The sequence below is a fragment of the Hyla sarda genome, unplaced genomic scaffold (genome assembly GCF_029499605.1).
Source record: "Hyla sarda isolate aHylSar1 unplaced genomic scaffold, aHylSar1.hap1 scaffold_624, whole genome shotgun sequence".
Taxonomy (NCBI): domain Eukaryota; kingdom Metazoa; phylum Chordata; class Amphibia; order Anura; family Hylidae; genus Hyla; species Hyla sarda.
The window spans coordinates 125,712-150,365 of NW_026610639.1; the positions used below are offsets into that span (position 1 = coordinate 125,712).

The 24,654-nt window shown below is 46.7% G+C and overlaps 10 non-coding genes and 2 pseudogenes across 10 annotated transcripts; all 12 read right to left on the reverse strand.

The window, feature by feature from the left end:
* Positions 1-1,902: 1,902 nt before the first annotated feature.
* On the reverse strand, positions 1,903-2,093 carry LOC130341752 (U2 spliceosomal RNA). Its single transcript, XR_008881529.1, has one exon. It is a non-coding gene; the product is annotated as a U2 spliceosomal RNA (small nuclear RNA).
* A 2,096-nt stretch (positions 2,094-4,189) lies between these two features.
* LOC130341707 (U2 spliceosomal RNA) lies at positions 4,190-4,374 on the reverse strand. The gene has a single exon (XR_008881494.1). It is a non-coding gene; the product is annotated as a U2 spliceosomal RNA (small nuclear RNA).
* Positions 4,375-5,067: 693 nt separating this feature from the next.
* Positions 5,068-5,227, reverse strand: LOC130341718 (U2 spliceosomal RNA; annotated as a pseudogene).
* Positions 5,228-7,309: 2,082 nt separating this feature from the next.
* LOC130341708 (U2 spliceosomal RNA) lies at positions 7,310-7,494 on the reverse strand. Its single transcript, XR_008881495.1, has one exon. It is a non-coding gene; the product is annotated as a U2 spliceosomal RNA (small nuclear RNA).
* Positions 7,495-8,187: 693 nt separating this feature from the next.
* LOC130341719 (U2 spliceosomal RNA) lies at positions 8,188-8,347 on the reverse strand (annotated as a pseudogene).
* Positions 8,348-10,429: 2,082 nt separating this feature from the next.
* Positions 10,430-10,620, reverse strand: LOC130341753 (U2 spliceosomal RNA). The gene has a single exon (XR_008881530.1). It is a non-coding gene; the product is annotated as a U2 spliceosomal RNA (small nuclear RNA).
* A 2,077-nt stretch (positions 10,621-12,697) lies between these two features.
* On the reverse strand, positions 12,698-12,888 carry LOC130341754 (U2 spliceosomal RNA). Its single transcript, XR_008881531.1, has one exon. It is a non-coding gene; the product is annotated as a U2 spliceosomal RNA (small nuclear RNA).
* A 2,093-nt stretch (positions 12,889-14,981) lies between these two features.
* On the reverse strand, positions 14,982-15,172 carry LOC130341756 (U2 spliceosomal RNA). The gene has a single exon (XR_008881533.1). It is a non-coding gene; the product is annotated as a U2 spliceosomal RNA (small nuclear RNA).
* A 2,099-nt stretch (positions 15,173-17,271) lies between these two features.
* Positions 17,272-17,462, reverse strand: LOC130341757 (U2 spliceosomal RNA). The gene has a single exon (XR_008881534.1). It is a non-coding gene; the product is annotated as a U2 spliceosomal RNA (small nuclear RNA).
* Positions 17,463-19,560: 2,098 nt separating this feature from the next.
* LOC130341759 (U2 spliceosomal RNA) lies at positions 19,561-19,751 on the reverse strand. The gene has a single exon (XR_008881535.1). It is a non-coding gene; the product is annotated as a U2 spliceosomal RNA (small nuclear RNA).
* Positions 19,752-21,836: 2,085 nt separating this feature from the next.
* Positions 21,837-22,027, reverse strand: LOC130341760 (U2 spliceosomal RNA). The gene has a single exon (XR_008881536.1). It is a non-coding gene; the product is annotated as a U2 spliceosomal RNA (small nuclear RNA).
* Positions 22,028-24,101: 2,074 nt separating this feature from the next.
* LOC130341761 (U2 spliceosomal RNA) lies at positions 24,102-24,292 on the reverse strand. The gene has a single exon (XR_008881537.1). It is a non-coding gene; the product is annotated as a U2 spliceosomal RNA (small nuclear RNA).
* Between the last annotated feature and the right edge of the window lie 362 nt (positions 24,293-24,654).

The following is a 24,654-nucleotide window of genomic DNA, read 5'->3' on the forward strand; positions in this document are numbered from 1 at the left end:
CTTTTTAAATGCAATCCATAACCCGGATTTGCCAGGAACCCTTCTTACTCCTCCTACTTGCATGTGACACTGGGCTTAGGATCTGCATAGGAAACACACACACAAGCACACACCTACCTTTGTTGCCTGCAGATGCCTCCTTGGCTGTCCCCAAACGGTATCAAACCAACACCCACGGGAAGCTGTAAGCATAGAGGACATGCCTGCACCCCATTGGACTTACCTGTGTGGGTTAAATCCGGGTTATTTGACAACCTATGGCGGTGATGGTTCTGCTCAGGCAGAGCAGTGCTGATGCTCCTCATAAAGCTGTCGCTGCTGTGAAGGTTCTAGGTGACATCACAAATCCCTTTGGTTACATACACAACAAAGCTGGGTTGTTGTTGTTTACACTCTGCAAGGCCTGTGGAAGTGAGTGACATCATAGCACTGTAGTTCTGAGGGTTCAAGATGGATGCAACAATCTCCTGTTGCTTCTATGAAGGCCGTAATAGACGACATCACCAAACAGCTCCATAGTCACATACACAGCAAAGGAGAGATGTTGTTTACACCTAGTGATGTCAGTGGTATTGAGTGACATCACAGCACAGTGCTAAGGCTCCTGGGCCTGGACACAGCAGCGGCTGCAATATCTCAACGGAGAATACGTTTATATCTATGTGTGTGTGTGCGCATATATATATATATATATATATATATATATATATATATATATATATTTCTCCGCCGAAATCACTTTTAAACCCATTTCCACCTTTTTTTCCCTTCTCTTCCTCTTACTTTTTTTTCACGTTTTTTTACGTTTTTCTCCTTTTCGCCTCTTTTCTGGGCGTATTATTCTTCTTTTTCTTCTTTTTTTTCGTCTAATGCATACCCCATCAGTGCAGCAATGCTTATTCAATACCGCCAGCAGATGGAGACACTGGGGGATAATTTTCTAAGGATTTATACTGATTTTTCCTGTCTGAATTTGTCGCACAGAAAGTTGCAGGCCAAATATGTGTGACATTTCTGCGACTTTAGCTTCTAGAGCATTTTTACAACATTATACATAGGTGCTGAATACATAAAAAGCGACTGTTCAGCGACAGACAAGTCGCATCGGCTGAAAGTAGGCCAGAATGTCAGTCCATGTTGGAGCAGGTTTAGATACAGTCTAAAGCATAGATCTCAAAGTCTGTGCACAGAATTTAGCAAGGGCCTCGCACCTTCTGATGCATCAGGTAGGTGCACAATAGCATAGCCTAACCCTCTGTACTTTGGTCTATATTGATGCGGGACATAGACAGCCAGCTGATGACCAATCCATTAGTGCAATGGATGGCTGGAAGCATTTGTCTTTGCCTTTGCAATACCACAGAAGCAATGCATGGTCAATGTACAGCAATGACACACCTGTGTGAACAGCCAGGAGACCCCCCCCCCCCATGTTATGTTACATAGTTACATAGTTAGTACGGTCGAAAAAAGACATATGTCCATCACGTTCAACCAGGGAATTAAGGGGTAGGGGTGTGGCGCGATATTGGGGAAGGGATGAGATTTTATATTTCTTCATAAGCATTAATCTTATTTTGTCAATTAGGAACATTCAGCACCCACCCGCTATCAAGGCAGCTGCCTATCATGTCATGCCCTACCTGCACAGGTGTGCTGGCTACTCAAATGATCCAATTAAGGAGGCCATTTAGTCAGCAGCAGCAGAAGTCCTGTGCCTCCTGTGCCTGGACGCTCCAACAGGGGCCAGACACAAGCAGAAGCAGAAGCAGCAGAAGCAGCAGCAGCACCACCTTTTGTTTTTTGGCTGCAGCAGCAGCAAGGCCCACAGGGCTGGCTAGCTGGCTAGCCAGCAAGCAGGTAGCAATGAAAGTAGGAATCTTTCTTTTTAACCCTGTAAGGGGGTGGTGCACTGTACCCGAAGATACTGCCATATCGGGTCAATGCATAGGGCGACGGAAGCAAGCTTCGAAATCGGCCCCCGTTCTCAAAAATCCATTTAATATATGGTCCCCAGATAGGGGACGTATCAGATATTAAACTGATAAGAACAGATACTACACTTGATCTTAGCCAAAAGGCCGAGAAGCGATAACCGTGAAAGGGGCGGGCCCAACAAGGTCCCCTTCATGGGCACTATCACTGCTTGCTGTCAGGGAGGCTGCCAGACAATTTTCCATGCACACTCTGGGCTGGGGGGCAGTCAACCACCAGTACACACAGCAGAACCTAAACCCATACCATTATTGCTAAGCAGCAAGACAGGGGCCCATTGCACTCCCACGGGGCCTTTTTAAATGCAATCCATAACCCGGATTTGCCAGGAACCCTTCTTACTCCTCCTACTTGCATGTGACACTGGGCTTAGGATCTGCATAGGAAACACACACACAAGCACACACCTACCTTTGTTGCCTGCAGATGCCTCCTTGGCTGTCCCCAAACGGTATCAAACCAACACCCACGGGAAGCTGTAAGCATAGAGGACATGCCTGCACCCCATTGGACTTACCTGTGTGGGTTAAATCCGGGTTATTTGACAACCTATGGCGGTGATGGTTCTGCTCAGGCAGAGCAGTGCTGATGCTCCTCATAAAGCTGTCGCTGCTGTGAAGGTTCTAGGTGACATCACAAATCCCTTTGGTTACATACACAACAAAGCTGGGTTGTTGTTGTTTACACTCTGCAAGGCCTGTGGAAGTGAGTGACATCATAGCACTGTAGTTCTGAGGGTTCAAGATGGATGCAACAATCTCCTGTTGCTTCTATGAAGGCCGTAATAGACGACATCACCAAACAGCTCCATAGTCACATACACAGCAAAGGAGAGATGTTGTTTACACCTAGTGATGTCAGTGGTATTGAGTGACATCACAGCACAGTGCTAAGGCTCCTGGGCCTGGACACAGCAGCGGCTGCAATATCTCAACGGAGAATACGTTTATATCTATGTGTGTGTGTGCGCATATATATATATATATATATATATATATATATATATATATATATATTTCTCCGCCGAAATCACTTTTAAACCCATTTCCACCTTTTTTTCCCTTCTCTTCCTCTTACTTTTTTTTCACGTTTTTTTACGTTTTTCTCCTTTTCGCCTCTTTTCTGGGCGTATTATTCTTCTTTTTCTTCTTTTTTTTCGTCTAATGCATACCCCATCAGTGCAGCAATGCTTATTCAATACCGCCAGCAGATGGAGACACTGGGGGATAATTTTCTAAGGATTTATACTGATTTTTCCTGTCTGAATTTGTCGCACAGAAAGTTGCAGGCCAAATATGTGTGACATTTCTGCGACTTTAGCTTCTAGAGCATTTTTACAACATTATACATAGGTGCTGAATACATAAAAAGCGACTGTTCAGCGACAGACAAGTCGCATCGGCTGAAAGTAGGCCAGAATGTCAGTCCATGTTGGAGCAGGTTTAGATACAGTCTAAAGCATAGATCTCAAAGTCTGTGCACAGAATTTAGCAAGGGCCTCGCACCTTCTGATGCATCAGGTAGGTGCACAATAGCATAGCCTAACCCTCTGTACTTTGGTCTATATTGATGCGGGACATAGACAGCCAGCTGATGACCAATCCATTAGTGCAATGGATGGCTGGAAGCATTTGTCTTTGCCTTTGCAATACCACAGAAGCAATGCATGGTCAATGTACAGCAATGACACACCTGTGTGAACAGCCAGGAGACCCCCCCCCCCCCCCCCCCATGTTATGTTACATAGTTACATAGTTAGTACGGTCGAAAAAAGACATATGTCCATCACGTTCAACCAGGGAATTAAGGGGTAGGGGTGTGGCGCGATATTGGGGAAGGGATGAGATTTTATATTTCTTCATAAGCATTAATCTTATTTTGTCAATTAGGAACATTCAGCACCCACCCGCTATCAAGGCAGCTGCCTATCATGTCATGCCCTACCTGCACAGGTGTGCTGGCTACTCAAATGATCCAATTAAGGAGGCCATTTAGTCAGCAGCAGCAGAAGTCCTGTGCCTGGACGCTCCAACAGGGGCCAGACACAAGCAGAAGCAGAAGCAGCAGAAGCAGCAGCAGCACCACCTTTTGTTTTTTGGCTGCAGCAGCAGCAAGGCCCACAGGGCTGGCTAGCTGGCTAGCCAGCAAGCAGGTAGCAATGAAAGTAGGAATCTTTCTTTTTAACCCTGTAAGGGGGTGGTGCACTGTACCCGAAGATACTGCCATATCGGGTCAATGCATAGGGCGACGGAAGCAAGCTTCGAAATCGGCCCCCGTTCTCAAAAATCCATTTAATATATGGTCCCCAGATAGGGGACGTATCAGATATTAAACTGATAAGAACAGATTTTTTTTTTTTTTTTTTTATCTAAAGCCGAGGAACGTGCTTTCGATTCACCCAAAGTGCAAGAAAAAGTGCAAACGTGTTACACTAAAAAAAACGTGCACAAAGGATGCGGTCTATCGCAAGCCCTTCTCCGATAGGAGAGAGGCCCCCCAACAAACCTTACCCTTCGCCTCCGGACCAAAAGGTACCTGCGAGGTTCCAGGTTCGATGTCCCTTTTCGCCGAAGCTACTAGGAGACCACAAATGCTCCCGGCATCCCCCTTGGCGTTAGCCAAGGTATCTGCCCGCAGAGCCGATTACGGTAGGTACCCTGCGAAGCAGGAGTACCCGGGGTGTTTGCAGGGAGGTGCGGAACCTAATGGCCACACACACCTCCCCTAGACCGCCAGGAGGGACACCCAGAAGGGCTACCGCATCCTGACAAATCCTGTGAACACACAACACGCAAAAAGTGACACAGTGAGACAAAAAATAAATAAATAAGTGAATGTGTGCAGATATACTGCCCGGACATCCGGCCGGATCTATAAAAATTTCTCTGATCCTAGCCAGAAGGCCGGGAATCAAGAGGTGAGTGCCACAAGGTGAAGAGATTATGGTGCCCGTGCTTCAACTCAGTGAGCCTATTCTCCCAGTGAGTTTCGGCACCTCGGGGTCACCACTCCCCGAGGCACAAAAGTACCTCGGCTCTAGACCCTCTCAGCCTCATGGCGAGACCCGGAGGGAACAGGTCACATCGGGGCAGCCGTCGAGCTGATTCCTCAGAACCAGCCCCGGAAAGCCCTGGTACACCTGCATCCTCCATGCAGCACCCATCCCCACCAGCATGAAAACTGATAAGAACAGATACTACACTTGATCTTAGCCAAAAGGCCGAGAAGCGATAACCGTGAAAGGGGCGGGCCCAACAAGGTCCCCTTCATGGGCACTATCACTGCTTGCTGTCAGGGAGGCTGCCAGACAATTTTCCATGCACACTCTGGGCTGGGGGGCAGTCAACCACCAGTACACACAGCAGAACCTAAACCCATACCATTATTGCTAAGCAGCAAGACAGGGGCCCATTGCACTCCCACGGGGCCTTTTTAAATGCAATCCATAACCCGGATTTGCCAGGAACCCTTCTTACTCCTCCTACTTGCATGTGACACTGGGCTTAGGATCTGCATAGGAAACACACACACAAGCACACACCTACCTTTGTTGCCTGCAGATGCCTCCTTGGCTGTCCCCAAACGGTATCAAACCAACACCCACGGGAAGCTGTAAGCATAGAGGACATGCCTGCACCCCATTGGACTTACCTGTGTGGGTTAAATCCGGGTTATTTGACAACCTATGGCGGTGATGGTTCTGCTCAGGCAGAGCAGTGCTGATGCTCCTCATAAAGCTGTCGCTGCTGTGAAGGTTCTAGGTGACATCACAAATCCCTTTGGTTACATACACAACAAAGCTGGGTTGTTGTTGTTTACACTCTGCAAGGCCTGTGGAAGTGAGTGACATCATAGCACTGTAGTTCTGAGGGTTCAAGATGGATGCAACAATCTCCTGTTGCTTCTATGAAGGCCGTAATAGACGACATCACCAAACAGCTCCATAGTCACATACACAGCAAAGAAGAGATGTTGTTTACACCTAGTGATGTCAGTGGTATTGAGTGACATCACAGCACAGTGCTAAGGCTCCTGGGCCTGGACACAGCAGCGGCTGCAATATCTCAACGGAGAATACGTTTATATCTATGTGTGTGTGTGCGCATATATATATATATATATATATATATATATATATATATATTTCTCCGCCGAAATCACTTTTAAACCCATTTCCACCTTTTTTTCCCTTCTCTTCCTCTTACTTTTTTTTCACGTTTTTTTACGTTTTTCTCCTTTTCGCCTCTTTTCTGGGCGTATTATTCTTCTTTTTCTTCTTTTTTTTCGTCTAATGCATACCCCATCAGTGCAGCAATGCTTATTCAATACCGCCAGCAGATGGAGACACTGGGGGATAATTTTCTAAGGATTTATACTGATTTTTCCTGTCTGAATTTGTCGCACAGAAAGTTGCAGGCCAAATATGTGTGACATTTCTGCGACTTTAGCTTCTAGAGCATTTTTACAACATTATACATAGGTGCTGAATACATAAAAAGCGACTGTTCAGCGACAGACAAGTCGCATCGGCTGAAAGTAGGCCAGAATGTCAGTCCATGTTGGAGCAGGTTTAGATACAGTCTAAAGCATAGATCTCAAAGTCTGTGCACAGAATTTAGCAAGGGCCTCGCACCTTCTGATGCATCAGGTAGGTGCACAATAGCATAGCCTAACCCTCTGTACTTTGGTCTATATTGATGCGGGACATAGACAGCCAGCTGATGACCAATCCATTAGTGCAATGGATGGCTGGAAGCATTTGTCTTTGCCTTTGCAATACCACAGAAGCAATGCATGGTCAATGTACAGCAATGACACACCTGTGTGAACAGCCAGGAGACCCCCCCCCCCATGTTATGTTACATAGTTACATAGTTAGTACGGTCGAAAAAAGACATATGTCCATCACGTTCAACCAGGGAATTAAGGGGTAGGGGTGTGGCGCGATATTGGGGAAGGGATGAGATTTTATATTTCTTCATAAGCATTAATCTTATTTTGTCAATTAGGAACATTCAGCACCCACCCGCTATCAAGGCAGCTGCCTATCATGTCATGCCCTACCTGCACAGGTGTGCTGGCTACTCAAATGATCCAATTAAGGAGGCCATTTAGTCAGCAGCAGCAGAAGTCCTGTGCCTGGACGCTCCAACAGGGGCCAGACACAAGCAGAAGCAGAAGCAGCAGAAGCAGCAGCAGCACCACCTTTTGTTTTTTGGCTGCAGCAGCAGCAAGGCCCACAGGGCTGGCTAGCTGGCTAGCCAGCAAGCAGGTAGCAATGAAAGTAGGAATCTTTCTTTTTAACCCTGTAAGGGGGTGGTGCACTGTACCCGAAGATACTGCCATATCGGGTCAATGCATAGGGCGACGGAAGCAAGCTTCGAAATCGGCCCCCGTTCTCAAAAATCCATTTAATATATGGTCCCCAGATAGGGGACGTATCAGATATTAAACTGATAAGAACAGATTTTTTTTTTTTTTTTTTTATCTAAAGCCGAGGAACGTGCTTTCGATTCACCCAAAGTGCAAGAAAAAGTGCAAACGTGTTACACTAAAAAAAACGTGCACAAAGGATGCGGTCTATCGCAAGCCCTTCTCCGATAGGAGAGAGGCCCCCCAACAAACCTTACCCTTCGCCTCCGGACCAAAAGGTACCTGCGAGGTTCCAGGTTCGATGTCCCTTTTCGCCGAAGCTACTAGGAGACCACAAATGCTCCCGGCATCCCCCTTGGCGTTAGCCAAGGTATCTGCCCGCAGAGCCGATTACGGTAGGTACCCTGCGAAGCAGGAGTACCCGGGGTGTTTGCAGGGAGGTGCGGAACCTAATGGCCACACACACCTCCCCTAGACCGCCAGGAGGGACACCCAGAAGGGCTACCGCATCCTGACAAATCCTGTGAACACACAACACGCAAAAAGTGACACAGTGAGACAAAAAATAAATAAATAAGTGAATGTGTGCAGATATACTGCCCGGACATCCGGCCGGATCTATAAAAATTTCTCTGATCCTAGCCAGAAGGCCGGGAATCAAGAGGTGAGTGCCACAAGGTGAAGAGATTATGGTGCCCGTGCTTCAACTCAGTGAGCCTATTCTCCCAGTGAGTTTCGGCACCTCGGGGTCACCACTCCCCGAGGCACAAAAGTACCTCGGCTCTAGACCCTCTCAGCCTCATGGCGAGACCCGGAGGGAACAGGTCACATCGGGGCAGCCGTCGAGCTGATTCCTCAGAACCAGCCCCGGAAAGCCCTGGTACACCTGCATCCTCCATGCAGCACCCATCCCCACCAGCATGAAAACTGATAAGAACAGATACTACACTTGATCTTAGCCAAAAGGCCGAGAAGCGATAACCGTGAAAGGGGCGGGCCCAACAAGGTCCCCTTCATGGGCACTATCACTGCTTGCTGTCAGGGAGGCTGCCAGACAATTTTCCATGCACACTCTGGGCTGGGGGGCAGTCAACCACCAGTACACACAGCAGAACCTAAACCCATACCATTATTGCTAAGCAGCAAGACAGGGGCCCATTGCACTCCCACGGGGCCTTTTTAAATGCAATCCATAACCCGGATTTGCCAGGAACCCTTCTTACTCCTCCTACTTGCATGTGACACTGGGCTTAGGATCTGCATAGGAAACACACACACAAGCACACACCTACCTTTGTTGCCTGCAGATGCCTCCTTGGCTGTCCCCAAACGGTATCAAACCAACACCCACGGGAAGCTGTAAGCATAGAGGACATGCCTGCACCCCATTGGACTTACCTGTGTGGGTTAAATCCGGGTTATTTGACAACCTATGGCGGTGATGGTTCTGCTCAGGCAGAGCAGTGCTGATGCTCCTCATAAAGCTGTCGCTGCTGTGAAGGTTCTAGGTGACATCACAAATCCCTTTGGTTACATACACAACAAAGCTGGGTTGTTGTTGTTTACACTCTGCAAGGCCTGTGGAAGTGAGTGACATCATAGCACTGTAGTTCTGAGGGTTCAAGATGGATGCAACAATCTCCTGTTGCTTCTATGAAGGCCGTAATAGACGACATCACCAAACAGCTCCATAGTCACATACACAGCAAAGGAGAGATGTTGTTTACACCTAGTGATGTCAGTGGTATTGAGTGACATCACAGCACAGTGCTAAGGCTCCTGGGCCTGGACACAGCAGCGGCTGCAATATCTCAACGGAGAATACGTTTATATCTATGTGTGTGTGTGCGCATATATATATATATATATATATATATATATATATATATATTTCTCCGCCGAAATCACTTTTAAACCCATTTCCACCTTTTTTTCCCTTCTCTTCCTCTTACTTTTTTTTCACGTTTTTTTACGTTTTTCTCCTTTTCGCCTCTTTTCTGGGCGTATTATTCTTCTTTTTCTTCTTTTTTTTCGTCTAATGCATACCCCATCAGTGCAGCAATGCTTATTCAATACCGCCAGCAGATGGAGACACTGGGGGATAATTTTCTAAGGATTTATACTGATTTTTCCTGTCTGAATTTGTCGCACAGAAAGTTGCAGGCCAAATATGTGTGACATTTCTGCGACTTTAGCTTCTAGAGCATTTTTACAACATTATACATAGGTGCTGAATACATAAAAAGCGACTGTTCAGCGACAGACAAGTCGCATCGGCTGAAAGTAGGCCAGAATGTCAGTCCATGTTGGAGCAGGTTTAGATACAGTCTAAAGCATAGATCTCAAAGTCTGTGCACAGAATTTAGCAAGGGCCTCGCACCTTCTGATGCATCAGGTAGGTGCACAATAGCATAGCCTAACCCTCTGTACTTTGGTCTATATTGATGCGGGACATAGACAGCCAGCTGATGACCAATCCATTAGTGCAATGGATGGCTGGAAGCATTTGTCTTTGCCTTTGCAATACCACAGAAGCAATGCATGGTCAATGTACAGCAATGACACACCTGTGTGAACAGCCAGGAGACCCCCCCCCCCATGTTATGTTACATAGTTACATAGTTAGTACGGTCGAAAAAAGACATATGTCCATCACGTTCAACCAGGGAATTAAGGGGTAGGGGTGTGGCGTGATATTGGGGAAGGGATGAGATTTTATATTTCTTCATAAGCATTAATCTTATTTTGTCAATTAGGAACATTCAGCACCCACCCGCTATCAAGGCAGCTGCCTATCATGTCATGCCCTACCTGCACAGGTGTGCTGGCTACTCAAATGATCCAATTAAGGAGGCCATTTAGTCAGCAGCAGCAGAAGTCCTGTGCCTGGACGCTCCAACAGGGGCCAGACACAAGCAGAAGCAGAAGCAGCAGAAGCAGCAGCAGCACCACCTTTTGTTTTTTGGCTGCAGCAGCAGCAAGGCCCACAGGGCTGGCTAGCTGGCTAGCCAGCAAGCAGGTAGCAATGAAAGTAGGAATCTTTCTTTTTAACCCTGTAAGGGGGTGGTGCACTGTACCCGAAGATACTGCCATATCGGGTCAATGCATAGGGCGACGGAAGCAAGCTTCGAAATCGGCCCCCGTTCTCAAAAATCCATTTAATATATGGTCCCCAGATAGGGGACGTATCAGATATTAAACTGATAAGAACAGATACTACACTTGATCTTAGCCAAAAGGCCGAGAAGCGATAACCGTGAAAGGGGCGGGCCCAACAAGGTCCCCTTCATGGGCACTATCACTGCTTGCTGTCAGGGAGGCTGCCAGACAATTTTCCATGCACACTCTGGGCTGGGGGGCAGTCAACCACCAGTACACACAGCAGAACCTAAACCCATACCATTATTGCTAAGCAGCAAGACAGGGGCCCATTGCACTCCCACGGGGCCTTTTTAAATGCAATCCATAACCCGGATTTGCCAGGAACCCTTCTTACTCCTCCTACTTGCATGTGACACTGGGCTTAGGATCTGCATAGGAAACACACACACAAGCACACACCTACCTTTGTTGCCTGCAGATGCCTCCTTGGCTGTCCCCAAACGGTATCAAACCAACACCCACGGGAAGCTGTAAGCATAGAGGACATGCCTGCACCCCATTGGACTTACCTGTGTGGGTTAAATCCGGGTTATTTGACAACCTATGGCGGTGATGGTTCTGCTCAGGCAGAGCAGTGCTGATGCTCCTCATAAAGCTGTCGCTGCTGTGAAGGTTCTAGGTGACATCACAAATCCCTTTGGTTACATACACAACAAAGCTGGGTTGTTGTTGTTTACACTCTGCAAGGCCTGTGGAAGTGAGTGACATCATAGCACTGTAGTTCTGAGGGTTCAAGATGGATGCAACAATCTCCTGTTGCTTCTATGAAGGCCGTAATAGACGACATCACCAAACAGCTCCATAGTCACATACACAGCAAAGGAGAGATGTTGTTTACACCTAGTGATGTCAGTGGTATTGAGTGACATCACAGCACAGTGCTAAGGCTCCTGGGCCTGGACACAGCAGCGGCTGCAATATCTCAACGGAGAATACGTTTATATCTATGTGTGTGTGTGCGCATATATATATATATATATATATATATATATATATTTCTCCGCCGAAATCACTTTTAAACCCATTTCCACCTTTTTTTCCCTTCTCTTCCTCTTACTTTTTTTTCACGTTTTTTTACGTTTTTCTCCTTTTCGCCTCTTTTCTGGGCGTATTATTCTTCTTTTTCTTCTTTTTTTTCGTCTAATGCATACCCCATCAGTGCAGCAATGCTTATTCAATACCGCCAGCAGATGGAGACACTGGGGGATAATTTTCTAAGGATTTATACTGATTTTTCCTGTCTGAATTTGTCGCACAGAAAGTTGCAGGCCAAATATGTGTGACATTTCTGCGACTTTAGCTTCTAGAGCATTTTTACAACATTATACATAGGTGCTGAATACATAAAAAGCGACTGTTCAGCGACAGACAAGTCGCATCGGCTGAAAGTAGGCCAGAATGTCAGTCCATGTTGGAGCAGGTTTAGATACAGTCTAAAGCATAGATCTCAAAGTCTGTGCACAGAATTTAGCAAGGGCCTCGCACCTTCTGATGCATCAGGTAGGTGCACAATAGCATAGCCTAACCCTCTGTACTTTGGTCTATATTGATGCGGGACATAGACAGCCAGCTGATGACCAATCCATTAGTGCAATGGATGGCTGGAAGCATTTGTCTTTGCCTTTGCAATACCACAGAAGCAATGCATGGTCAATGTACAGCAATGACACACCTGTGTGAACAGCCAGGAGACCCCCCCCCCCCATGTTATGTTACATAGTTACATAGTTAGTACGGTCGAAAAAAGACATATGTCCATCACGTTCAACCAGGGAATTAAGGGGTAGGGGTGTGGCGCGATATTGGGGAAGGGATGAGATTTTATATTTCTTCATAAGCATTAATCTTATTTTGTCAATTAGGAACATTCAGCACCCACCCGCTATCAAGGCAGCTGCCTATCATGTCATGCCCTACCTGCACAGGTGTGCTGGCTACTCAAATGATCCAATTAAGGAGGCCATTTAGTCAGCAGCAGCAGAAGTCCTGTGCCTGGACGCTCCAACAGGGGCCAGACACAAGCAGAAGCAGAAGCAGCAGAAGCAGCAGCAGCACCACCTTTTGTTTTTTGGCTGCAGCAGCAGCAAGGCCCACAGGGCTGGCTAGCTGGCTAGCCAGCAAGCAGGTAGCAATGAAAGTAGGAATCTTTCTTTTTAACCCTGTAAGGGGGTGGTGCACTGTACCCGAAGATACTGCCATATCGGGTCAATGCATAGGGCGACGGAAGCAAGCTTCGAAATCGGCCCCCGTTCTCAAAAATCCATTTAATATATGGTCCCCAGATAGGGGACGTATCAGATATTAAACTGATAAGAACAGATACTACACTTGATCTTAGCCAAAAGGCCGAGAAGCGATAACCGTGAAAGGGGCGGGCCCAACAAGGTCCCCTTCATGGGCACTATCACTGCTTGCTGTCAGGGAGGCTGCCAGACAATTTTCCATGCACACTCTGGGCTGGGGGGCAGTCAACCACCAGTACACACAGCAGAACCTAAACCCATACCATTATTGCTAAGCAGCAAGACAGGGGCCCATTGCACTCCCACGGGGCCTTTTTAAATGCAATCCATAACCCGGATTTGCCAGGAACCCTTCTTACTCCTCCTACTTGCATGTGACACTGGGCTTAGGATCTGCATAGGAAACACACACACAAGCACACACCTACCTTTGTTGCCTGCAGATGCCTCCTTGGCTGTCCCCAAACGGTATCAAACCAACACCCACGGGAAGCTGTAAGCATAGAGGACATGCCTGCACCCCATTGGACTTACCTGTGTGGGTTAAATCCGGGTTATTTGACAACCTATGGCGGTGATGGTTCTGCTCAGGCAGAGCAGTGCTGATGCTCCTCATAAAGCTGTCGCTGCTGTGAAGGTTCTAGGTGACATCACAAATCCCTTTGGTTACATACACAACAAAGCTGGGTTGTTGTTGTTTACACTCTGCAAGGCCTGTGGAAGTGAGTGACATCATAGCACTGTAGTTCTGAGGGTTCAAGATGGATGCAACAATCTCCTGTTGCTTCTATGAAGGCCGTAATAGACGACATCACCAAACAGCTCCATAGTCACATACACAGCAAAGGAGAGATGTTGTTTACACCTAGTGATGTCAGTGGTATTGAGTGACATCACAGCACAGTGCTAAGGCTCCTGGGCCTGGACACAGCAGCGGCTGCAATATCTCAACGGAGAATACGTTTATATCTATGTGTGTGTGTGCGCATATATATATATATATATATATATATATATATATATATATATATATATATTCTCCGCCGAAATCACTTTTAAACCCATTTCCACCTTTTTTTCCCTTCTCTTCCTCTTACTTTTTTTTCACGTTTTTTTACGTTTTTCTCCTTTTCGCCTCTTTTCTGGGCGTATTATTCTTCTTTTTCTTCTTTTTTTTCGTCTAATGCATACCCCATCAGTGCAGCAATGCTTATTCAATACCGCCAGCAGATGGAGACACTGGGGGATAATTTTCTAAGGATTTATACTGATTTTTCCTGTCTGAATTTGTCGCACAGAAAGTTGCAGGCCAAATATGTGTGACATTTCTGCGACTTTAGCTTCTAGAGCATTTTTACAACATTATACATAGGTGCTGAATACATAAAAAGCGACTGTTCAGCGACAGACAAGTCGCATCGGCTGAAAGTAGGCCAGAATGTCAGTCCATGTTGGAGCAGGTTTAGATACAGTCTAAAGCATAGATCTCAAAGTCTGTGCACAGAATTTAGCAAGGGCCTCGCACCTTCTGATGCATCAGGTAGGTGCACAATAGCATAGCCTAACCCTCTGTACTTTGGTCTATATTGATGCGGGACATAGACAGCCAGCTGATGACCAATCCATTAGTGCAATGGATGGCTGGAAGCATTTGTCTTTGCCTTTGCAATACCACAGAAGCAATGCATGGTCAATGTACAGCAATGACACACCTGTGTGAACAGCCAGGAGACCCCCCCCCCCCCATGTTATGTTACATAGTTACATAGTTAGTACGGTCGAAAAAAGACATATGTCCATCACGTTCAACCAGGGAATTAAGGGGTAGGGGTGTGGCGCGATATTGGGGAAGGGATGAGATTTTATATTTCTTCATAAGCATTAATCTTATTTTGTCAATTAGGAACATTCAGCACCCACCCGCTATCAAGGCAGCTGCCTATCATGTCATGCCCTACCTGCACAGGTGTGCTGGCTACTCAAATGATCCAATTAAGGAGGCCATTTAGTCAGCAGCAGCAGAAGTCCTGTGCCTGGACGCTCCAACAGGGGCCAGACACAAGCAGAAGCAGAAGCAGCAGAAGCAGCAGCAGCACCACCTTTTGTTTTTTGGCTGCAGCAGCAGCAAGGCCCACAGGGCTGGCTAGCTGGCTAGCCAGCAAGCAGGTAGCAATGAAAGTAGGAATCTTTCTTTTTAACCCTGTAAGGGGGTGGTGCACTGTACCCGAAGATACTGCCATATCGGGTCAATGCATAGGGCGACGGAAGCAAGCTTCGAAATCGGCCCCCGTTCTCAAAAATCCATTTAATATATGGTCCCCAGATAGGGGACGTATCAGATATTAAACTGATAAGAACAGATACTACACTTGATCTTAGCCAAAAGGCCGAGAAGCGATAACCGTGAAAGGGGCGGGCCCAACAAGGTCCCCTTCATGGGCACTATCACTGCTTGCTGTCAGGGAGGCTGCCAGACAATTTTCCATGCACACTCTGGGCTGGGGGGCAGTCAACCACCAGTACACACAGCAGAACCTAAACCCATACCATTATTGCTAAGCAGCAAGACAGGGGCCCATTGCACTCCCACGGGGCCTTTTTAAATGCAATCCATAACCCGGATTTGCCAGGAACCCTTCTTACTCCTCCTACTTGCATGTGACACTGGGCTTAGGATCTGCATAGGAAACACACACACAAGCACACACCTACCTTTGTTGCCTGCAGATGCCTCCTTGGCTGTCCCCAAACGGTATCAAACCAACACCCACGGGAAGCTGTAAGCATAGAGGACATGCCTGCACCCCATTGGACTTACCTGTGTGGGTTAAATCCGGGTTATTTGACAACCTATGGCGGTGATGGTTCTGCTCAGGCAGAGCAGTGCTGATGCTCCTCATAAAGCTGTCGCTGCTGTGAAGGTTCTAGGTGACATCACAAATCCCTTTGGTTACATACACAACAAAGCTGGGTTGTTGTTGTTTACACTCTGCAAGGCCTGTGGAAGTGAGTGACATCATAGCACTGTAGTTCTGAGGGTTCAAGATGGATGCAACAATCTCCTGTTGCTTCTATGAAGGCCGTAATAGACGACATCACCAAACAGCTCCATAGTCACATACACAGCAAAGGAGAGATGTTGTTTACACCTAGTGATGTCAGTGGTATTGAGTGACATCACAGCACAGTGCTAAGGCTCCTGGGCCTGGACACAGCAGCGGCTGCAATATCTCAACGGAGAATACGTTTATATCTATGTGTGTGTGTGCGCATATATATATATATATATATATATATATATATATATATATATATATATTTCTCCGCCGAAATCACTTTTAAACCCATTTCCACCTTTTTTTCCCTTCTCTTCCTCTTACTTTTTTTTCACGTTTTTTTACGTTTTTCTCCTTTTCGCCTCTTTTCTAGGCGTATTATTCTTCTTTTTCTTCTTTTTTTTCGTCTAATGCATACCCCATCAGTGCAGCAATGCTTATTCAATACCGCCAGCAGATGGAGACACTGGGGGATAATTTTCTAAGGATTTATACTGATTTTTCCTGTCTGAATTTGTCGCACAGAAAGTTGCAGGCCAAATATGTGTGACATTTCTGCGACTTTAGCTTCTAGAGCATTTTTACAACATTATACATAGGTGCTGAATACATAAAAAGCGACTGTTCAGCGACAGACAAGTCGCATCGGCTGAAAGTAGGCCAGAATGTCAGTCCATGTTGGAGCAGGTTTAGATACAGTCTAAAGCATAGATCTCAAAGTCTGTGCACAGAATTTAGCAAGGGCCTCGCACCTTCTGATGCATCAGGTAGGTGCACAATAGCATAGCCTAACCCTCTGTACTTTGGTCTATATTGATGCGGGACATAGACAGCCAGCTGATGACCAATCCATTAGTGCAATGGATGGCTGGAAGCATTTGTCTTTGCCTTTGCAATACCACAGAAGCAATGCATGGTCAATGTACAGCAATGACACACCTGTGTGAACAGCCAGGAGACCCCCCCCCCCCCCCCCCCCATGTTATGTTACATAGTTACATAGTTAGTACGGTCGAAAAAAGACATATGTCCATCACGTTCAACCAGGGAATTAAGGGGTAGGGGTGTGGCGCGATATTGGGGAAGGGATGAGATTTTATATTTCTTCATAAGCATTAATCTTATTTTGTCAATTAGGAACATTCAGCACCCACCCGCTATCAAGGCAGCTGCCTATCATGTCATGCCCTACCTGCACAGGTGTGCTGGCTACTCAAATGATCCAATTAAGGAGGCCATTTAGTCAGCAGCAGCAGAAGTCCTGTGCCTGGACGCTCCAACAGGGGCCAGACACAAGCAGAAGCAGAAGCAGCAGAAGCAGCAGCAGCACCACCTTTTGTTTTTTGGCTGCAGCAGCAGCAAGGCCCACAGGGCTGGCTAGCTGGCTAGCCAGCAAGCAGGTAGCAATGAAAGTAGGAATCTTTCTTTTTAACCCTGTAAGGGGGTGGTGCACTGTACCCGAAGATACTGCCATATCGGGTCAATGCATAGGGCGACGGAAGCAAGCTTCGAAATCGGCCCCCGTTCTCAAAAATCCATTTAATATATGGTCCCCAGATAGGGGACGTATCAGATATTAAACTGATAAGAACAGATACTACACTTGATCTTAGCCAAAAGGCCGAGAAGCGATAACCGTGAAAGGGGCGGGCCCAACAAGGTCCCCTTCATGGGCACTATCACTGCTTGCTGTCAGGGAGGCTGCCAGACAATTTTCCATGCACACTCTGGGCTGGGGGGCAGTCAACCACCAGTACACACAGCAGAACCTAAACCCATACCATTATTGCTAAGCAGCAAGACAGGGGCCCATTGCACTCCCACGGGGCCTTTTTAAATGCAATCCATAACCCGGATTTGCCAGGAACCCTTCTTACTCCTCCTACTTGCATGTGACACTGGGCTTAGGATCTGCATAGGAAACACACACACAAGCACACACCTACCTTTGTTGCCTGCAGATGCCTCCTTGGCTGTCCCCAAACGGTATCAAACCAACACCCACGGGAAGCTGTAAGCATAGAGGACATGCCTGCACCCCATTGGACTTACCTGTGTGGGTTAAATCCGGGTTATTTGACAACCTATGGCGGTGATGGTTCTGCTCAGGCAGAGCAGTGCTGATGCTCCTCATAAAGCTGTCGCTGCTGTGAAGGTTCTAGGTGACATCACAAATCCCTTTGGTTACATACACAACAAAGCTGGGTTGTTGTTGTTTACACTCTGCAAGGCCTGTGGAAGTGAGTGACATCATAGCACTGTAGTTCTGAGGGTTCAAGATGGATGCAACAATCTCCTGTTGCTTCTATGAAGGCCGTAATAGACGACATCACCAAACAGCTCCATAGTCACATACACAGCAAAGGAGAGATGTTGTTTACACCTAGTGATGTCAGTGGTATTGAGTGACATCACAGCACAGTGCTAAGGCTCCTGGGCCTGGACACAGCAGCGGCTGCAATATCTCAACGGAGAATACGTTTATATCTATGTGTGTGTGTGCGCATATATATATATATATATATATATATATATATATATATATATATATTTCTCCGCCGAAATCACTTTTAAACCCATTTCCACCTTTTTTTCCCTTCTCTTCCTCTTACTTTTTTTTCACGTTTTTTTACGTTTTTCTCCTTTTCGCCTCTTTTCTGGGCGTATTATTCTTCTTTTTCTTCTTTTTTTTCGTCTAATGCATACCCCATCAGTGCAGCAATGCTTATTCAATACCGCCAGCAGATGGAGACACTGGGGGATAATTTTCTAAGGATTTATACTGATTTTTCCTGTCTGAATTTGTCGCACAGAAAGTTGCAGGCCAAATATGTGTGACATTTCTGCGACTTTAGCTTCTAGAGCATTTTTACAACATTATACATAGGTGCTGAATACATAAAAAGCGACTGTTCAGCGACAGACAAGTCGCATCGGCTGAAAGTAGGCCAGAATGTCAGTCCATGTTGGAGCAGGTTTAGATACAGTCTAAAGCATAGATCTCAAAGTCTGTGCACAGAATTTAGCAAGGGCCTCGCACCTTCTGATGCATCAGGTAGGTGCACAATAGCATAGCCTAACCCTCTGTACTTTGGTCTATATTGATGCGGGACATAGACAGCCAGCTGATGACCAATCCATTAGTGCAATGGATGGCTGGAAGCATTTGTCTTTGCCTTTGCAATACCACAGAAGCAATGCATGGTCAATGTACAGCAATGACACACCTGTGTGAACAGCCAGGAGACCCCCCCCCCCCCCCCCCCCCATGTTATGTTACATAGTTACATAGTTAGTACGGTCGAAAAAAGACATATGTCCATCACGTTCAACCAGGGAATTAAGGGGTAGGGGTGTGGCGCGATATTGGGGAAGGGATGAGATTTTATATTTCTTCATAAGCATTAATCTTATTTTGTCAATTAGGAACATTCAGCACCCACCCGCTATCAAGGCAGCTGCCTATCATGTCATGCCCTACCTGCACAGGTGTGCTGGCTACTCAAATGATCCAATTAAGGAGGCCATTTAGTCAGCAGCAGCAGAAGTCCTGTGCCTGGACGCTCCAACAGGGGCCAGACACAAGCAGAAGCAGAAGCAGCAGAAGCAGCAGCAGCACCACCTTTTGTTTTTTGGCTGCAGCAGCAGCAAGGCCCACAGGGCTGGCTAGCTGGCTAGCCAGCAAGCAGGTAGCAATGAAAGTAGGAATCTTTCTTTTTAACCCTGTAAGGGGGTGGTGCACTGTACCCGAAGATACTGCCATATCGGGTCAATGCATAGGGCGACGGAAGCAAGCTTCGAAATCGGCCCCCGTTCTCAAAAATCCATTTAATATATGGTCCCCAGATAGGGGACGTATCAGATATTAAACTGATAAGAACAGATACTACACTTGATCTTAGCCAAAAGGCCGAGAAGCGATAACCGTGAAAGGGGCGGGCCCAACAAGGTCCCCTTCATGGGCACTATCACTGCTTGCTGTCAGGGAGGCTGCCAGACAATTTTCCATGCACACTCTGGGCTGGGGGGCAGTCAACCACCAGTACACACAGCAGAACCTAAACCCATACCATTATTGCTAAGCAGCAAGACAGGGGCCCATTGCACTCCCACGGGGCCTTTTTAAATGCAATCCATAACCCGGATTTGCCAGGAACCCTTCTTACTCCTCCTACTTGCATGTGACACTGGGCTTAGGATCTGCATAGGAAACACACACACAAGCACACACCTACCTTTGTTGCCTGCAGATGCCTCCTTGGCTGTCCCCAAACGGTATCAAACCAACACCCACGGGAAGCTGTAAGCATAGAGGACATGCCTGCACCCCATTGGACTTACCTGTGTGGGTTAAATCCGGGTTATTTGACAACCTATGGCGGTGATGGTTCTGCTCAGGCAGAGCAGTGCTGATGCTCCTCATAAAGCTGTCGCTGCTGTGAAGGTTCTAGGTGACATCACAAATCCCTTTGGTTACATACACAACAAAGCTGGGTTGTTGTTGTTTACACTCTGCAAGGCCTGTGGAAGTGAGTGACATCATAGCACTGTAGTTCTGAGGGTTCAAGATGGATGCAACAATCTCCTGTTGCTTCTATGAAGGCCGTAATAGACGACATCACCAAACAGCTCCATAGTCACATACACAGCAAAGGAGAGATGTTGTTTACACCTAGTGATGTCAGTGGTATTGAGTGACATCACAGCACAGTGCTAAGGCTCCTTGGCCTGGACACAGCAGCGGCTGCAATACCTCAACGGAGAATACGTTTATATCTATGTGTGTGTGTGCGCATATATATATATATATATATATATATATATATATATATATATATTTCTCCGCCGAAATCACTTTTAAACCCATTTCCACCTTTTTTTCCCTTCTCTTCCTCTTACTTTTTTTTCACGTTTTTTTACGTTTTTCTCCTTTTCGCCTCTTTTCTGGGCGTATTATTCTTCTTTTTCTTCTTTTTTTTCGTCTAATGCATACCCCATCAGTGCAGCAATGCTTATTCAATACCGCCAGCAGATGGAGACACTGGGGGATAATTTTCTAAGGATTTATACTGATTTTTCCTGTCTGAATTTGTCGCACAGAAAGTTGCAGGCCAAATATGTGTGACATTTCTGCGACTTTAGCTTCTAGAGCATTTTTACAACATTATACATAGGTGCTGAATACATAAAAAGCGACTGTTCAGCGACAGACAAGTCGCATCGGCTGAAAGTAGGCCAGAATGTCAGTCCATGTTGGAGCAGGTTTAGATACAGTCTAAAGCATAGATCTCAAAGTCTGTGCACAGAATTTAGCAAGGGCCTCGCACCTTCTGATGCATCAGGTAGGTGCACAATAGCATAGCCTAACCCTCTGTACTTTGGTCTATATTGATGCGGGACATAGACAGCCAGCTGATGACCAATCCATTAGTGCAATGGATGGCTGGAAGCATTTGTCTTTGCCTTTGCAATACCACAGAAGCAATGCATGGTCAATGTACAGCAATGACACACCTGTGTGAACAGCCAGGAGACCCCCCCCCCATGTTATGTTACATAGTTACATAGTTAGTACGGTCGAAAAAAGACATATGTCCATCACGTTCAACCAGGGAATTAAGGGGTAGGGGTGTGGCGCGATATTGGGGAAGGGATGAGATTTTATATTTCTTCATAAGCATTAATCTTATTTTGTCAATTAGGAACATTCAGCACCCACCCGCTATCAAGGCAGCTGCCTATCATGTCATGCCCTACCTGCACAGGTGTGCTGGCTACTCAAATGATCCAATTAAGGAGGCCATTTAGTCAGCAGCAGCAGAAGTCCTGTGCCTGGACGCTCCAACAGGGGCCAGACACAAGCAGAAGCAGAAGCAGCAGAAGCAGCAGCAGCACCACCTTTTGTTTTTTGGCTGCAGCAGCAGCAAGGCCCACAGGGCTGGCTAGCTGGCTAGCCAGCAAGCAGGTAGCAATGAAAGTAGGAATCTTTCTTTTTAACCCTGTAAGGGGGTGGTGCACTGTACCCGAAGATACTGCCATATCGGGTCAATGCATAGGGCGACGGAAGCAAGCTTCGAAATCGGCCCCCGTTCTCAAAAATCCATTTAATATATGGTCCCCAGATAGGGGACGTATCAGATATTAAACTGATAAGAACAGATACTACACTTGATCTTAGCCAAAAGGCCGAGAAGCGATAACCGTGAAAGGGGCGGGCCCAACAAGGTCCCCTTCATGGGCACTATCACTGCTTGCTGTCAGGGAGGCTGCCAGACAATTTTCCATGCACACTCTGGGCTGGGGGGCAGTCAACCACCAGTACACACAGCAGAACCTAAACCCATACCATTATTGCTAAGCAGCAAGACAGGGGCCCATTGCACTCCCACGGGGCCTTTTTAAATGCAATCCATAACCCGGATTTGCCAGGAACCCTTCTTACTCCTCCTACTTGCATGTGACACTGGGCTTAGGATCTGCATAGGAAACACACACACAAGCACACACCTACCTTTGTTGCCTGCAGATGCCTCCTTGGCTGTCCCCAAACGGTATCAAACCAACACCCACGGGAAGCTGTAAGCATAGAGGACATGCCTGCACCCCATTGGACTTACCTGTGTGGGTTAAATCCGGGTTATTTGACAACCTATGGCGGTGATGGTTCTGCTCAGGCAGAGCAGTGCTGATGCTCCTCATAAAGCTGTCGCTGCTGTGAAGGTTCTAGGTGACATCACAAATCCCTTTGGTTACATACACAACAAAGCTGGGTTGTTGTTGTTTACACTCTGCAAGGCCTGTGGAAGTGAGTGACATCATAGCACTGTAGTTCTGAGGGTTCAAGATGGATGCAACAATCTCCTGTTGCTTCTATGAAGGCCGTAATAGACGACATCACCAAACAGCTCCATAGTCACATACACAGCAAAGGAGAGATGTTGTTTACACCTAGTGATGTCAGTGGTATTGAGTGACATCACAGCACAGTGCTAAGGCTCCTGGGCCTGGACACAGCAGCGGCTGCAATATCTCAACGGAGAATACGTTTATATCTATGTGTGTGTGTGCGCATATATATATATATATATATATATATATATATATATATATATCTCCGCCGAAATCACTTTTAAACCCATTTCCACCTTTTTTTCCCTTCTCTTCCTCTTACTTTTTTTTCACGTTTTTTTACGTTTTTCTCCTTTTCGCCTCTTTTCTGGGCGTATTATTCTTCTTTTTCTTCTTTTTTTTCGTCTAATGCATACCCCATCAGTGCAGCAATGCTTATTCAATACCGCCAGCAGATGGAGACACTGGGGGATAATTTTCTAAGGATTTATACAGATTTTTCCTGTCTGAATTTGTCGCACAGAAAGTTGCAGGCCAAATATGTGTGACATTTCTGCGACTTTAGCTTCTAGAGCATTTTTACAACATTATACATAGGTGCTGAATACATAAAAAGCGACTGTTCAGCGACAGACAAGTCGCATCGGCTGAAAGTAGGCCAGAATGTCAGTCCATGTTGGAGCAGGTTTAGATACAGTCTAAAGCATAGATCTCAAAGTCTGTGCACAGAATTTAGCAAGGGCCTCGCACCTTCTGATGCATCAGGTAGGTGCACAATAGCATAGCCTAACCCTCTGTACTTTGGTCTATATTGATGCGGGACATAGACAGCCAGCTGATGACCAATCCATTAGTGCAATGGATGGCTGGAAGCATTTGTCTTTGCCTTTGCAATACCACAGAAGCAATGCATGGTCAATGTACAGCAATGACACACCTGTGTGAACAGCCAGGAGACCCCCCCCCCCCCCCCCCATGTTATGTTACATAGTTACATAGTTAGTACGGTCGAAAAAAGACATATGTCCATCACGTTCAACCAGGGAATTAAGGGGTAGGGGTGTGGCGCGATATTGGGGAAGGGATGAGATTTTATATTTCTTCATAAGCATTAATCTTATTTTGTCAATTAGGAACATTCAGCACCCACCCGCTATCAAGGCAGCTGCCTATCATGTCATGCCCTACCTGCACAGGTGTGCTGGCTACTCAAATGATCCAATTAAGGAGGCCATTTAGTCAGCAGCAGCAGAAGTCCTGTGCCTGGACGCTCCAACAGGGGCCAGACACAAGCAGAAGCAGCAGCAGCACCACCTTTTGTTTTTTGGCTGCAGCAGCAGCAAGGCCCACAGGGCTGGCTAGCTGGCTAGCCAGCAAGCAGGTAGCAATGAAAGTAGGAATCTTTCTTTTTAACCCTGTAAGGGGGTGGTGCACTGTACCCGAAGATACTGCCATATCGGGTCAATGCATAGGGCGACGGAAGCAAGCTTCGAAATCGGCCCCCGTTCTCAAAAATCCATTTAATATATGGTCCCCAGATAGGGGACGTATCAGATATTAAACTGATAAGAACAGATACTACACTTGATCTTAGCCAAAAGGCCGAGAAGCGATAACCGTGAAAGGGGCGGGCCCAACAAGGTCCCCTTCATGGGCACTATCACTGCTTGCTGTCAGGGAGGCTGCCAGACAATTTTCCATGCACACTCTGGGCTGGGGGGCAGTCAACCACCAGTACACACAGCAGAACCTAAACCCATACCATTATTGCTAAGCAGCAAGACAGGGGCCCATTGCACTCCCACGGGGCCTTTTTAAATGCAATCCATAACCCGGATTTGCCAGGAACCCTTCTTACTCCTCCTACTTGCATGTGACACTGGGCTTAGGATCTGCATAGGAAACACACACACAAGCACACACCTACCTTTGTTGCCTGCAGATGCCTCCTTGGCTGTCCCCAAACGGTATCAAAC